This window comes from Cavia porcellus, unplaced genomic scaffold (assembly GCF_034190915.1).
Source record: "Cavia porcellus strain 051 isolate PalLab524CR breed Dunkin Hartley unplaced genomic scaffold, mCavPor4.1 scaffold_15, whole genome shotgun sequence".
Lineage (NCBI taxonomy): Eukaryota > Metazoa > Chordata > Mammalia > Rodentia > Caviidae > Cavia > Cavia porcellus.
Window position 1 is genome coordinate 35,236,044 of NW_026947498.1, and position 15,414 is coordinate 35,251,457.

Here is a 15,414-nt window from a genome sequence, read left to right on the forward strand (position 1 = left end):
GTTCCATCCATGCATTCATTGTACGTTAAACGTTTCTGTCACTGCAAAGGGCTAACATCAGCTTTAGAGATTCAAGTGCATTTGCTGTTAATAATTATAAAGAATCAGTTGGTTTTTCTTGGAAAAAAAATCTGTTTTTTTTCTTTTTTCACAAGAGTTAGGCACCAATAAAAGCTTTTCTCCTTCTTGTAGCTTCCTAGATACACAATGAATTCCTCATTAAAGAGAGAGCAACAATAGTATTTACACTTTAAAATCATTTTTCAGTCCATAATTGCAGATAAATTTTTAAAACTTTACTATCAATATTATTAAGAAGCATTGTGAAAATGAAATGATTGAATTCTGATGACAACCTATTAAAAGGATCTGTGATTTATAAGATATACATTTCAAAGTTGTTCTTTAAAAAAATCAAAAGTAGTGTCAGTTTTTAAAACTCATTTTTCCTTGAGGAAATTTTTCACAAGTTTTTGATTGCTGTCATCATAAAGACAAAAAGAAGAAAAAAAAAGATTTTGTAAGTATAATGCCATGCAGCAAATAACTACATTAAAATCTAAAGTCATATTTTGTGACAATGCAACATTTTCAAGCACTAAACTAGATAAGAAAATGAATGAGCTGAGGAATTTTGTTCCCTAAGGCCATCCATATGTTGGGGTAGGCGTGGATCCAGTCCTTCCTAGAATTTGGGGAGTTAACAAATGAGTCCTGGTGTTTCTTCCTGCTGACAATTCTATATGCCGTTATAAATCTTTCAAGTTATGCCCGTTCCTAACAGACTTTGAACAATTAAACTTTAAATTTGTTACCGAAGCAGACGGTGAAACTTCATTATAATAACTTTCAAGGTAAAAGCTTTTCTATCACTTTCTTTGCCTACCTGAGCATCAGGTTTTCAGTACTGGTGTACACGTACTGGGTGGCGGAGCTATAAACAAGGTGGGGAGAAGGTGGGAACAGATTGTCTTTAGCATCAGGCACGTGTTATCTTGGATTGTCTGCTCAACCTGAGGTGCTCTGACACTTCTTTCTAGCACACCTAAAAATACTTTATTTATCCTCCTGCTGTTGCAATTACAGTATGAAGTCAATCAAAGTGGCCTGTAGTCTGCTTTGGTTAATCAATGAGTAGCATCTTCAAAGACCTAACTACACTGGCTTTAGTGAAAAAGAGTAAGCAATAACACAAAAACTAATAATTTTCTTTAAATCAAATACATCAATATCTGAAAACAAAAGATCACATGTCTTGAGAAGTTAAGACCGTGAGGTTATCTATATAAATATTAAGAAACATAAGGCAAACATGTTTGACTTTTTTTGGAAGAATAAATCATGAACACTTAAAACATTAATGAAGGACTGTATTTTGAAGATATTTATCATTTTTCAAGAATGAACATTTTATTATATTTTAAGCGTCAGAAGTATAAACTGCAAGCCCTTTGTGTTCACTAATTTGTGTACTCACTCAAAGTATAATTTTTTACACTTGACACTATGTAAATGTTCATACATAGAAACAATGCCTAAGAACTTGCTGTCTAGCAGAAGATATACATATGATGCCTTTGAAATTAGAAAAGAAAAATACAGAAAGGGAAGAAAAATATCTGAGAGAAAGAGACATTTAACTCAAATCATGCTGTACTCTACCAAATCAAATCCTAATCCTTTCTGTCTGAGGTAGTCTCCCCTCTAAGTTCCCACAGCAACTATCTGTACAAGTTTGTCAGTTACAAAGCATGATATGCTTTCGGTTTTGACTTCCAGATTTGAATAGAATATTCATGAAAAGAATGGCCTATGTAATATTTTAAGTCTTTTAAAGCCTCACTCCACAAAATATAGAATGCCTTTAATGATGCATTGTATAAATGAACAAGTGACTTAAATCAATATGAAATGATATATTTGAAAATTTATATTTCTAAAGGTATATAAGTTTGCATTTAAGAATATAATTGTTTCATCAATGAGCACCAAAATTTTTAGGGAGGGAATATTATTCAGGAAATTAATCTTCTTTCTTACAAAAGATGAGACCTAATAGTTGTGCTATGAAAATAAACAAAAAGAAAATGGGTTGCTAAATTTCTATTCATAAAATTATAATAAAATAAATGTATTAAAGAGGAGATGGATTAGAATAATCGTAAGGAAGTTGGACACAAGATAGGAAAAAAAACAGGGAAGAATTTTTCAGTAACCGAATGACCAAAAAATGCTAAATTGCAATAATGTGTAATAAAGTATTTAAAATATTTATATTTTGTGATATAAATTTTTTCTTATCAAATTTAGTTTCTCTGTAATATACGCAAAAATGTTGTCTTTGGAAATCCTAGATTAAATTGTGGAAGCTTCATTTGTGGATTAATGCATAGGAAAGAGAATTTTCATGAAAGATAAGATGTTGCTAAGATTGAGGCTTATTATGAAGAGATCTAGTATTGAGTATAATGCAATTATTGGAATGGGACCAAACAATATTAGTGCTCACAAACATAAAATCAGGTTACCTGTATAATACAAGTAAATTCTTTATTAAAATTCAAAGTATAGTTATTGAAAACTTTCTCTGGGATAGATACAAGTTATGACAAGTGGCACAAATCTCTACTCTCTCAGGATGTGAACTAATAAAGAAAGCTTCATGTTTCTCCCATACAAATTCTAATTAGAAGAGGACGAAACTGGAGTCCAAGAGGGACCAATCTTGCTAGTATGAAATCTCAATATGCGGCAATTGATGTTGCAGGTCCATGTGGACCAGTGCGCTTAAAGAAAAACAGTTGTACAAATGTCAGCACGAGGGTCCCTCATGCATACTAAATTGAAGGTTGGGCGCAGGTATTGAGGACTGATTATTGAAGAAACAGTTGGTGGTGCCTTAATAGTAGGGTCTTTTCTAGAGATAAAAAGAACTGGCAGGTGTTGAGGATCTTGCCCAAAGAGTGTGCAGGAATGTCATTACCATCTCATTAAGGCTGCTGACAGGGGACAGAGATACAAAAAGATGCCACCTTATAAGTAACAACTTCACTGTGGAGTAAAGCATCCCTGAAACCTATTTTAACATGCCTACTTCCAAGACCCGAAGTGAAGGACAGCATGGAATTTGAGAGCTATCAAGTTTGAAGGGACTAATGAATATTGAGGTTTCTATAGAGTGACTTCCAGAAAGTAAAAATCATGGGTATACAAATTGAGCATGACCATTCAGTAATTTGTATAGCAGGGAGATTATCTGTAGAAAGACAATAACAGTTCACGAAATCTCTCAAATATCCACAATAGTCAACAAACAAAAATAAATATGATACATATTCAAGAAAGATAACTCTCAAGAATAACTAACCCTGAAATGACTTACATGTTGAATTCAGAAGACAAAAATGTAAAAAGAATATGGTACGAATATATTCAAAGGATTGATGAATATACAAAATATATTTAATGGGGGCTGGAGATTTAGCTCTGTGGCATAAGTGCCTGCCTTGCAAGCACACAGTTGTGAATTCGATCACCGGTAACAGAAAGAAGAGAGAGAGAGAGAGAGAGAGAGAGAGAGAGAGAGAGAGAGAGAGAGAGCAAGTAATGGAACTTTCCATTGTAATAAGTCTGCAGATAGGAATCTCCATAAAGAAATAAAAACTACTGAAGGAATCAAGTCAAAGTTCATGTGTCAAGATAAACAGTGACGAGGGTGGACCATGAACGGTGTTTTGCCATGATCGCAGACACCTGCAGTAAGCAGGTTGGGCAGTGTGACCGATCCAGCTTGACTACCCACCGTTAAGCAAGTGCTAGCAGACTGCCCCTACAGGCCTTGAGGCAATGGCTTGGATTAGTGTGCAAGCCTCAGGACAACCTTGCCTATTGGTTCAGATGAGCACTGTTTGTTTTCCTGTTGGATGGATTTTCTGGAAAGGGTGGTATCTGACTTCTTAGTGTATTCTTGTGCTAAATTTATGTTTCTGTCTGCTTTTTATTGCTATTGGGCCTGTACAAGTGATTTGTGACTATCACACTTTGGCTTGTATACTTTTCTAGGAAGACAGTGCTTCTGGTATTTTCATTGCACCAACTACTGTAGTCCAGATTGTTGCTAAGCTTTTTCTTGTGATTTTGCCTTGTATTGGTATTTTTCTTAGATCTAGTTTTTAAAAGTTTATGGAGAACAAGGTAAACCAAAATTTTGAAACCAAGTAATAGGAGAAAAACAATAGTTACATGTTGGTATCTTTATCGATTACATTTTGGTATCTTTAAAGTAATTGCTCAGGGTATAAGACACAGGTATAAAATTTTCTCCAATTCGTATTAGTATAAACTTCCTTTTTAATGAGCTAAGGGACACTAATACTACAATTTACTTGTGTTTTTTTCCCTTTCCCCTGTTGTCATTTTCCTTTTATACTCATCCTCATCCATTTTGCATTTAACAATTTCTTTTCATTTTACAGTATTTGTTGTACATTTTAGTTCTTATTTACTCGTTGAGTTTATGACACCAGGGAGACAATGTAATATTTACACATGTGAGTCTGATTTATTTCATATATGAGTATGATCTCAAGTTGTAACCATTTACATATAAAAGTCTTAAGTTTATCCTTCTTTACAGTGGAGTAGTACTGCATTGTATAAAGATATCACATCTTTTTTTATCCATCCTTTGATTGATTGGAATTCAACTTGTTTCTAAAATTTAGCTACTACAAATTATGGTGCTATAAACTTGGGTACACGTGTTTTGTATGAATGGGCTTTTGCTTTTGATATTTGGTTGTTGTAGCTCTCTTATTAAAGGTAAAAAATGTAGTGAATCCAGTGTTTTTATGATTCTCAATCTAGTAAAAGTTTTAAAAAAATAATAGTCTGTTTTCAAAAGACTTACTCTTAGCATCCTTTTAGATAATTGGGCAAAATTTAAGGAGGACAGCTTGAGGAAAAAGAGGCTGAAGTTCTATAACACAGCTTGTTCTCAGAATAAATTGGTAAATCAAGAATGCTGGCAAAAGTATGACTGAATTATAATACCATTTTCTAGTTTGATATTTTCATCAAAAAGGAAGGGAAACAGTGGGAAGTCCCTTATATCCACTTGGCTTTTGTGACCCCTTAATACATTTTCATCAGTATTTAGTTTCTGTTTTGTTTTTGAGAATTTCCCTAGCTTCTGTTAATACCATGGTGTCCTGAGATTCTTTCACATATTTCCTTCCTCTTGTCCACTGTTAGTCATTTCTGCAAGGAAGCCTGTTTCCTCTTTTTGGGTAATAGTATTTGAAACCAATGTGTAGACTCTGTATACAATCATGGCTGCTGTTCTGTCATTGCTTTTATTATACCTCAACAGGTAAAGATGGGAATTGTGTTTATATTAACATCAAAATATAGAGGTACATGTATATATTCCTATATCTGCCCACCTGCATTGGTATTAGACTAAGGATACATTCTTGTTGGTGTCTCTGACTCTAACCCAGGGCTAGATGCTTCATATATAGAATATTAGACATTTCTTTTTCTTTACCTCTTATTTTCAATCAACACTGAGAAATCTAGCTACTACCATTGATCATTTTCTTAATTTTTTCAATTTAGAATAATAACTTTAGTGCCATAAACCCATATGCCAATGAAAAGCAGCTTACCAATCTGAGTACAGTGTTTATGCATATTTCCTTCAGTAGTGTAGTTTTACAATTTATACTTATTTTCAAGATTAATTTAGTATTATTCAATACCTTTTAGTAAAATTATGCTATATATTTCCATGAAGTTATACTAATGTTTCTATTTGGAGATACTTCAGCCTTCTACGTTATTTTTATTTGCAATGAAAAGTTGAAGACACATATAGATAACCCTATAGCAACTAATAAGAGAGTAATTTTAAATTATAGGAGTCTAATAACTAATAAAATGGAATGCTAATGTATGTTTCATTGTCCAAGCAAGTTTCAGAAAAATAACAAATAGTCAAACAGAAATATACAATACAGTAAAATGTAGAATGATAAATTAAGCATAAATATATAAATAATTACATAAAGAACACAACGATCCAATTGAGAAGAAGGAATATATTATAGAGATTTAAAAAAAAAACACTATGTAACTGTTTTTTTCCTAAAAGAATTTAAGCACACTGAAATTACAGGGATTAATAATAATCTGTCATAGAAATTATAAGCTTAAGAAATATAAGCTTGGACAGTGAGGTCCAAGACAAAGAATATTATAAAAGGGGCATTTAGTAATGACTGAAAGTGTAATTTTCAGGATTTTACGCGTGTATTACTTAATAACAGTTTCAAAATTCATGCTGATGGAATAAAAATGAGAAATGCATAAATGTACAATTATAGTTGATGATTTTTAACAGTAGTTAATAAAAATGGTAAGCAATACTCAGAAAAGACAAAAACACTCTCCCAAAGTAACTCCTAGCAGGAATTCAGGCTGCAAGAGAACATTTGGGATCAATGTGCATAAAAGAAGCAGGAACCAAAACTAGGAAAGGACAGAAGTCAAACTGCGTTGCAAGTCTAACAAGTCTTAATCAAACAGGCAGCAGAGCTGTGGAGAAAAGATTTCATGTCAGAGTTGTTCACATCCCGTGGAACCAAGCATGTCTTTGTTCACGCTTCTACTCTAGTTGCTACATAGGCGCTTCCTGAAAAGGTATAATGCTGGCCGAGGTGGTGACTCCACAGCTGAGGCAGAATCTGAAGGCACTGACATCTAAGTGTTCTCTGTTAATTGCACTCTTCGCAGCCAGGCAGCCATTTGTTCCTTGAGAGAACCACTGCTTAGCCCATTATCACATCTACTATTCACTGACTTGACCTATGTAGTTATTACTGAACCTGACATCCATCTCTCACAGAAACACATTTTTTAAAGTGACACATGACAAAAAGTGTATGAAATTCTCAAGTAGAATACAAGGTTTACAGTCTTAAAATATATGGCACATATTACACAAGTGTTATTCAGACCTAACAAGGAATGAAATCCTATAGGTTACAGCACATAGGTGGAAAAGAATACTGCATGCCAACATTCATTAATATTTGCAAATAAAAGACGTCAAATGTGGTTGAGTCATAATACATAGGTCAATGGAAATACCATCTACATAATCTTGTTGAGATTCTTGAGATTGAGTTAATGAGATCCTTTTGGCTTCTTGAAAACTGCATTTTACATTGTGTAAAGTGAAACCTTCCTGGAAAACATGTCTCATTTTTAAATGGGTAACTATTTATTTACTTATACAGTATTAATTGTATTTATTAATGAAGTTCAGTGTGATTTTTCATCTATGCATATTGAGTGTCCTGATAAAATATAATCACCCTTTTTGCATCACTTCCACTGCTCCCTGGTGTACAGTAATCACAGCAATATTTATTATTTATTTTTGTTATTAAGTTTATTGGTGAGATTTAGATTTATATAATGATAACATTCATCATAGGAAATTTTACCTATACATAATATATCTTGATTATTTTCTTTCCCTGTCCTCTCTTTAATCTCCTTCTACTCTTTATTTCAAAAAGCTTTGTTTACATTTTGCTTTTTTTCTCCTTTTTTTTCTTTTCCCTTCTTTCCTTTCCTCTTCTTCCCTCCCTAGTTACCTTTCTTTTTGAACACTTTCTATTTCACAATATCTATTGTAAATTTTGGTTCTCATGTACACTTTCAGTTTCTCACACCAGAGAGATAATGCTACATTTATACATATATATTTTTTAATTAATTTCAGTTAAGGATACAGTCCAAAGGTTCATCCATTTAGCATAAATGTCTCAAGTTTATCCTTATGACTATTACTCCATTATATTAAAAATCCACATTTTTTTATCCACTCATTAGTTAATGGGCATTTGGCTCTTTCCAAGATTTAGTTATTACAAATAGTGCTGCTATAAACATGTGTGTGCATATATTGCTGATATGTTGCTTTTAATTTTTTTAGGAAAATACTAACCAAGAAGGGAAATAACTGGGTCAAAGAGGACCTTTATTCCTTGTATTCTGAGGAATCTCCACACTGATTTCTACATTGGTCATACCAGTCTACATTCCCATCAACAGTAGAGAAAGGTTCTTTTTCCCCACACATCTCTATCAGCATTTGTTATTGATTGATTTCTTGATAATAGCCATTCTTTCTGGAGTAACGTGAAATCTCAGCATTATTTTAATTGGCATCTCTCATATGATGAAATACTACAAAGAATCAACAACTTAGGATCTCAACTTATCAACATCTTTTGCATATCAAAAAGAAACTGCTAACATAGTAAAAGACAAGCCAAATAGTGGGAAGAAAATTTTAGCCAGTTGTTCCTCAGACAAAACACTAATATCTGGAAAAAATCAGCTCCTTTCCCAAATTTAAAGAGCAAAACCAAAAATAGACATCTGAGATAAATACATATTTCTTAAATGAAGAAGCAGAAACAACAGATAGATATATGAAAAATGTTCAGCAATACATTTATTGATCAACTTTTAAAACTTCTACATATTAAAGAAAATGTATAGCACTTGTCTTTCTCTGGCTTATTTCATGAAACATAATGTTCTCCCTTTCCAACTATGTTGCTGTAACCTACAGAATTTCATTCTTTGTTAGGTCTGAATAATACTCCATTGTGTAATATATGTCGTATTTTCTCTATAGCTATTCATCTACTGAGGGCATCTGGGCTGATTACACATTTTAGCTGTGGTGCAGCTCTAGTGCTGCCATGAATATGGTATGAAGATACCTCTTTGTCATGCAGGTTTAAATTCCTTTGATAATACACTCAGAACGACAGCAACTTCGAGAAATTGATCTAGGCAATTATTTTCTAAATGGAATCCCAAAAGCACAAGAAACAAAATCAAAATTGACAAATAAGATTACATCAAACTGTAAAGCATCTGTACTACAAAGGAAACTAACAAAAGATTAAAGAGCCAACCTACAATATGAGATAATACAGGTAAGCGCCAACTCTTTTTCTGACAGAGGTAAATATTCAGTACATAAAGAAACTCAATAAACTTAACAACTGACAAAACAAATAATCCACTTTTTAAAAGGAACAAATGGCCAGAACCGACTCTTTTCAAAAAAATGGCCAATACATGTATTTGATAAAGCTTCCATTTCCCCCTTTTGGAATGGCTAGTTCTCACAAAATAAAACAAAACAAAAAAATGGTAAATTCTGGTGAATCTGTAAAAAAGGAGACGCTCTCGCACACTGTGGCTAAGGAAGGAAATCAGTACAACCTCTACCGACAGACAGCCCTAGGGAGGCTCTTGATGACACAAGAGACTTTATTCTTGTCACATGGCACAAAGCCAATACTGATATAGGAATTAAGCCACATTTTTAGGCTTCTGTCTCAAAAGACCATTTTGCATACAGAAGTTAGAAAATTTCTAAGCAGTTTTCTGAAGAACAGAAGAATTTGTTTCATATTTTTAATGACAGTTTTCTATCACTGGTAATATTATACCAATATCTTCCCATTTCTCAGATCCCACATGTGCCATTACTAAACCATTTTTGGCTCATAAATGCCAGTAATATAAGTTCATCTTTGATATCAAAGGAGAACACAATTAGTGTTACACAAGTGTATCAGATGCCAAAATTTATGAGAGGACTGTGTTAAAACATTTTTCTATTTCAAATGAAACCATAAAGGGTTGTTTTTGGTTTGTTGTATCACAATAGCCTGAGGATAACCTGTATGTTACCATCCTCTAAACCCAATGACTGCTACAAAATCAGGAATTTAATTTGTCATCAAGTACTAATTCATAATGAATCTGGATCAAGAGTACATAGCAGCAAAGCAGCCCTGGATCTTAGGTTACGTTAAGATGAACTTTATAGTGATATTTGATTACCAAATGAAAGATTAATCGCCAAAGATCAGAGAAGCCATGAGGGATAATAAAACAAGAAAGAATTTTGATTAAACTTCGCTACCAAACCATTTTGAAACATATTCTAGGAATGACATCATTTTTTCTGATTAAGGAAAAAGATGTGAAAGATCAATCAAGAGGAGGTTTTTGCATGGAAATGGATTAAATGCACTGATCATATATTTACATGGTCTAATGGAATAAAAAAATCACTGAGGCTGTACGAAGCTTTATTAATGACAAGAAGCAACACCTCTATATCCCATCCTTTTACATCTACAGGAAAAAGTGGCCTTTGCCTCTTTTAATTCTTGCCTGTTGGCAGTGGAAACTGGGTAGATGGCTGAGCTGGCAACACCTCATCCGAGGACATTCACACTTTATCCTATAATATACTGTGTCATACAGTGCTTGTGCTATAATGCACTGTGATGGGAACAAGTTGTCAAGGAACACATTTCCTCTGTCACTGCTCCCTACAAAGATATTTTCATTTAAAAATGTTCGACTATACAACATGAAGGAGGAATACCTCCACTGAGAAACAATGCTTGGGGATCATAGCTGAAAGTTATGAATTTTTGTGTTAGCATTCTTTAAAAACATTCAAAAGCAGAACTTTTTAAACATCTTTTAATTTATTCTCTCACTTCACTTGAGAAGAAGGAACAGGAGTGGCGCTTATTTATGTGGCTTGTAAATAGACTGTCCAGATGAAACTATGTAGGATGCTCCACCTTTAAAATGTCAAACCGGCTATACATCCAAGACAAACTAGTGGTCAGGAGAATAAAAGGCTGGAAGTTATGTTGTGCCCTCCTCTCATTTATGTGAGCAAAGAGTTTACTGAGCACATTGATTAAACTGTTTTCTTTCTTCTCTGTTTTTTTTTTTTTTTTTTTTTTTTTTTTTTTTTTTCAGGTAGCAAAATGCCTACAGAGTCTGCATGCTGAAACTTTAAATGTTGAACTTGATCCTTGAAGAGAGAAAGTTATTTTTTTTTCCAATAATGCAAAGCAATTTACTTTGAATTCACATTGTCAGAATCTTCTTAATTCTGCTCCACATTTATAAAATTAGCGTGAACTTTTAAAATTACTACTATGTGGGTATTCTTGGACATTTTAAATTTGGGTTTATTCAACACTTGATTTTCAGCAACTCTGATGTAGAAGAACAATTTCCCTTATTTTGTGTGACATAAATTTATTACATTTTACTGACAAATATAACAAAGTACTAATTAAATTCTTATAGATAACAGATCGTACTCTCTACTTCTCCTACTCGCATATTCTTTTTCTCTCTCTCACATGCACATATCCATATTTCCCATGTAAATAACATCATTTTAAAGGTAAAGCAGTAATAATCTATTAAAATCATACTTTAAACAAAATGTGTTTTTTAATTTTTTCTCTAAAACAGGATTTGTATACAGCAATTTTGCTTAACTCTGGTAATTTTTCTAAGCAAATAAAGAATTCAAGTTTTAATTTCCACAAAACATGTCCTCAAAGGAAAAAAAAATAATTTTGAATGGGAAAGTATAATGTAAAGAGATGACAGGGCAGCAAAGATTTTTTAAGACAAAGACTGACCTAAAAAGAAAATGTAGTTTAGTTTTCTTCATGTGAGGCAGTCAACTGCAATCAATATTTTAATTGAATTCAATGAAATTTAGCAAAAATGTGTTGAGTAACACTTTTTATGTGAGTTGCTTTATTAGGTAGAAACTGGAAGACATAATACGTATATAAAGACCTGTCCTGTGTTACACATAGTTCAGTTCAAAATAATATTTGAATACTCTGGTAATGTATCTTTGATGTCCAGTAGCCAATTTTATTCCTTGAACTTACTTTTATCTTAAAGCTCCCCTTAAAATTGTCTATTAAATCTACAGTATATAATAAATTCCAGAAATCTACATTCAAAAATTTAAAACAATTATGTGGGAGGTTTTAGTTTTGTTTTAGTTTTGACTTTAGCAATATTTGGCTTTTGAAGTTTTGTTTCTGGCACATCATATGAGAAAACAAGGAAGCTACACTAACACTTCTATGTCCTTTCATGTCCATGACTAGAAGAACCTGTTAAGAAATCTTTTTTAAGAGGCTGTGAGAGGAATAAACGTAAGAGGCATTTTTTCTGCTATTCTTAATCATTTACTGTAACGGCTGCATTGGGCTCAGGTGCACTAATTAGCACAATAATTATTTTGGTTTCTTACTTCAAGAGTTCTACTGGGGTGATCTGGAAAATAATAATGCAGGTAAACCTATTTTTTAAGAAAGGATCAACAGTAAGTCCGTAATTATCAGAGTAGGTAACAAGATCTCTATTAATGTTCTCATATGGCAATTAAAATAGTCTTTAAAGTACCCAAAAATGAAGAAAAATGCATAATGTTAATAAAGTATTATATTTGTGTCATTGACTTCTATTGAAATTATAATTAAGGAAGTTTATGATACATGAATATCCTTATTACCCTTACAGAGATTTAGATAGTGAAGCATTATACTACAGTGACTTGTATCTGTGAGAATTAGCATTGCATTGCTTTCCCAGGGACATCTTTTTTGTGTGTGATAGTCAGAAGAACAAGTACTTATTATGTATCATAGGTATTGGGATTAATACAGCAAGGGTGAAGATTATATGGACTGCTTGTATAGGTATCTCAACACCCAGTATATTAAAAAGCGAAAGTTGACTGCAGCTGCCCTTCAGTATGGCTATGGCTATGAATGAGCTACTCATGGAAATAGGAGAGCTGGCTTTGGATCCGTGGAGGAAGTTGATGGTTGAGCTGCTGCAGTCCATCCTTACCTGAATGCTGCTCTGAGAAGTCAAAAATGATCGTGGTGGAGAAGACCCAAACAAGAAAGTAATACATGGGATTATTAACACCTTCATTCTTGTTGAACAGTATAAAAATTTTTTTTCCTTTAAAGTTTAATTAAGAAATCTTTGAGTCTCCCTTTCTGACTGAAACAGGAGAATATTACAAACAAGAAGCTTCAAATTTATTACAAAAATCAAATTGCTCCCAGTAGATGGAAAAGGTTTTAGGTAGATTAAAAGAAGAAAAAATTTGATGTCAAAAAATACTTACATACAAGTTCATATGCTAAAGCAAGTCATGAATGTCAGCAACAAATGGTAGCAGGCCACTTACCTTTCTTACATACAGAATGTCAAAGTATTATTCAACAGGAAAAAAAATGGCATGAAAATATGTATTTTTACACTGTACTGAGTCAACTGGTTTGCTTCATATGATTCAAGAAAATATGCCAATGCTATTTGTAGAGTAGGTTTTGGAAGTACAGGGCAAATTTGTTCATCTCACCAAACTTTTGAATGGTGATCAGCACTTCATCAGTGTATTGGATAAGGCCCTTATAATAGTGGTAAATTACAGAGAACCCAAGTCTGTTTTCAAAGCACCTGAACTGCTTGCTAAATACTGTGACAATTTACTGAAGAAGTCAGCAAAGGGATGACCAACGATGAAATAGAAGACAGATTGATGAGTTTTATTACTGTTTTCAGATATATCAATGTTAAGATTGTTCTTCAAGGGGCTGGAGATTTAGCTCAGTGGCGTAAGCACCTGCCTTGCAAGTGTGTGGTCGTGAATTCAATCCCTGGTACCAATAAAAAAGAAAAAGACCAAAAAATAAAAATAAATTTTAAAAAGATTGTTCTTCAAAAGTTCTATGCAAGAGTGTTGGTGAAATGCTTAGTTCATGGATTATCTATTCTATGGATTCTGAAGAGGCTATGATCAACAACCTAAAGCAAGCCTGTGGTTATGAGTTTATAGCAAGCTACATTGAATGTATATGCATATGAGTGTCAGTTCTGATCTCAAAAATAAGTTTAACAGTTTTATCAGAAACCAAGACACAGTAATAGATTTGGGAATTAGTTTTCACATATATGTTCTACAGGCTGATGCATGGCCTGTCACGCAGACTCCTTCATCTACATTGGCAATTCCCCTGGAATTAGAAAAAAAAAAAATCTACAGATGTTTAAATTATTTCATAGCCAGCATTTTAGTAGACAGAAACTGACGTGGTTACATTATCTTTGTGCGGGTTAACTTAAAATGAACTATCTGGGCAAACTGTATGTAGCCATGGTCACAACATACCAAGTGGCAGTTCTTCTTGCCTTTAACAACAGCAAACGGTCAGCTATAAGGAGCCTCAAGACAGTACTCAGATGAATGAAAAGGAGCTGACAAAAAAATCAAAATCATTACTTAATGTGAAAATGATTAACCGTGATTCAGATAAGAAGGGCATTGATGCAGAATTTACTCTTTCATCAAATGTGAACTTCAGCAGTAAAAGAACAAAATTTAAAATTACCTCATCGATGCAAAAACTTACACACAGGAAATGGAGCGGATTAGAAGTGCTGTAGATGGGGAGAGGAAAATGTATCTCGAAGCTGCTACAGTTCATATGAAAACACGGAAATTGCTTCAGCACATCGTCCTTATTCAAGAGGTGATCAGCTAGTAGAAAGCCAGGTTAAATCCCAGCATCAGCACGATCAGGAAGCGCATCGGGGTCCTGATAGACAAGCAGTGCGTGACCGCAGCCAGGTGTAGGTGATGAGTTCAGCTTCCTCGCGTCACGTCGCAGCTGCGGTGCAGCTGCAGATCAGAGCCTGGCGGCTGGTGTGCCGGCCTGTGCCTCAGTGCTGCGGTCATTTGACGGCCCCTGTTTTTACAGTGTCACCAGTGCCACGTCATGAGCGTCAAAGAAAATGCCTAGAGATAGTTCAAGGACATTTCTTAAACTGTATCAGAGTGGAGTCAAGTGTTGTTGGAATCTGGAAATTCGGTTGAGTACCATGCTTTTCTCACCTTCATGTTTGCAATTGACTTAAAAAACATGTATCTTAAAGGACATAAAAATTTGAAACATCGTAATATGACATAACTTACAATTGTAAGTACATCAAAATGACAAACATGATATTGCCATTTTTCAAATAAAGAAATAGAAAAGAAAATCATGTGTAGGATAAGATATAGTAAGTGAATATAGCTTTATTCAGAAGCAAGTGGTTGAGACATTATTTTCAGGAATAGCCCATGTATACATTCATTATAACAGTAACAAATAGCTGTAGAATTCACTTTCTGTGCTGTCATTAATTTATGTGGTCACACCTCGGCCGAGTCTACTGATTAGTGCCTGCCCCAAAGCCTGACTTCCATAACTCTGGTGATGAACAGTGGGGTTCCCAAGTATCTTCAAATCACATAATTGTGGTGACCTCAATGTGTGCAGTTCTGGTGGATCATTGCCTGTACACTACATCAGCATTCACAGCACTTTGCACATATGGCATTGTTGTAGTTCAGTGGGGGCCTAGGCCTTTGTAAACTTGGGGGCCAAGTCACTCTTAACCTCCATAAAA

At 33.8% G+C, this 15,414-nt stretch overlaps 1 long non-coding RNA gene and 1 pseudogene across 1 annotated transcript in view; one reads left to right on the forward strand and one right to left on the reverse strand.

Annotated features, from left to right (window-relative positions):
• Positions 1 to 15,414, reverse strand: part of LOC134470563 (uncharacterized) — a 95,662-nt gene that overhangs the window by 43,869 nt on the left and 36,379 nt on the right. The window lies entirely within an intron of this gene.
• Positions 12,568 to 14,600, forward strand: LOC100736202 (cullin-2-like; annotated as a pseudogene).